A 1,974-nucleotide genomic window follows, 5' to 3' on the forward strand; every position below is an offset into this window, starting at 1 on the left:
AGTGTAGCCACATGCCCAGTAAAGTCTGAGTGATGTGGGAAGGTACTTACCGCCAGTCACACCTGGAAACAGGTCATTGGCCACAATAGGCGTGGCCACGGCAAGTGTGTGAAGCCCGAATATACCAACTTCCAAATGAACGGAGTGCCATTCTGCTCTTGGCCCCAGGGTGCTGGGCTCCTGGGGCTCCCAGTTCAGGGGGCAGGGGTCACGTCCCTGTGCCCACCTGGCCACAGCCACGTGGGGCCCCACAATTGATTTGTGGACTGAACCTGGACTGGATGCCGAGTTATCTCAGCTGCACCATGGAGTGGACACTCTGGACATGGCCCTGCCTCTGGCTCTCCTGGAACCCCAGGACTGGCTCAAGGGGGACGGGACTTTGGAACTCCAGGAATGTAAAGTCACGCAAATAAATCCTCCTTCCACATCGCCTTCTCCCACTGGAATCTCAGAAAATTCATTTTCTAAAGATGTCACAAGAACCCCACTGCCAGGTGCACAGCAGACGTTTAATTCTCTGGTAACACAAATATTTGGGGATTTTTCCAGATATCGTTCTATTACTGATTGCTTTTCATTGTGGCCAGAGAAAAGACCTTGTATGATTTTCATTCTCTTAAGTGTGTTCAGGTTGGTTTTATGCTTCTGGAGAACGCTCTGTTTGCACTTGAAGAGCATGTGTATTCTGTTGCCTCTGGAGTATTTTATCATCGTCAGTTAAAACAAGTTCGTTGATAGTGTCACTTAGGTCTTCTATAGACTTACTCATATTTGTTTCTTTCTCTCAGTGCACGAGGGACAAATGCTGAGATCACTGAGTACAAGTGTGCTTTTAGGTTTTATTGTTATTCTTGCATGGTGAGGCCCACAGACCAGGCCACAACTGGCACTGAGGAGCGTTTATACTCCAGGGGCACAGGGAACATGTGGACAAGAGCCCTCACTGCGGTTTCTGTGGGAAGGAACGGAGGAGGAAACGGAGGCAGGGAAACGGGATCTGCTAGTTCGGATGATTGGGCCCCTGAGGACAAGGGCTGCCTGGCTGCCTGGTACCTGCCTGAGTGTCAGAGCCCAGCCACGGAGGCAGTGGAGGATGTGGGCTCTGGATGAGCTAGTTTGCATGTGAAAACTGTGCTCAGGACACAAGTCATTCACCATCTCTGGGAACTGACCGGCCTGAGGGACAGTCTCGCCAGAGTTAGCAAGGCCCCAGATGTCAACGCGTCCAAAAAACACAGGAAATGAAAAGGCATGATTAACATAGAGTGTGCATCTGCCTAATGCTGCTGTACTCACTTTGTTATTATCTCCATCGTGAAGCTCTGGTCTTAGGTGCTTACGTTGGCAGCTGTGGGAGTGGTACCAGGTGTTAGGCCCCAGGGGTCAGACCGGACATGGGTTCAGTGACCTCAGTACTTGAATTCTGGTGGGAAAGAATCCAGAGCCAAGACTCAAACTGTAAGAGAACATTTATTTAGGAAACCACAGAGGTGGGAGAAGTAAATCGTAGAACAAATGGGCGTAGGCAACAAATTATAGCAGCAAAAGAAGGGCCCCTGGAGCTTAGAAGTGAGGAAAGTAAAGGTGACCTGCCTGGGGGGAAGGGAAGGGAATGGGGGGAGGTGAGGGTCGGCTATAGGGAGGAGAGAATGCTGGGACCTCTGGCCTAAGGATTTTAAGGGAGGTCTCAGGGGAGGGTCTCCATAGAATATTCAGCAGTTTTCCAGGTATGTCCTTTAAAGTTGGGGTCTCCATTGATTGATTGGTCGGCACCAGGGCAAGGGGTCATTATCCAATGCAGCTGGTCCTGAGGTCAGCCATGGGGTCGCTTGTCTGGTTTGGCTGCTTTTCTGGGCCTAGAGCTGAAATACAATTGAGGCCTAGATGTTATCTCCAGGGAGGAAAGGGCAGGGGGCTTAAACTGAATGACCAGCAATGTGAAAGGTCAAGGGGTCCATTTACTGACACATC

Source organism: Myotis lucifugus, unplaced genomic scaffold (assembly GCF_000147115.1).
Source record: "Myotis lucifugus unplaced genomic scaffold, Myoluc2.0 scaffold_368, whole genome shotgun sequence".
Classification (NCBI taxonomy): domain Eukaryota; kingdom Metazoa; phylum Chordata; class Mammalia; order Chiroptera; family Vespertilionidae; genus Myotis; species Myotis lucifugus.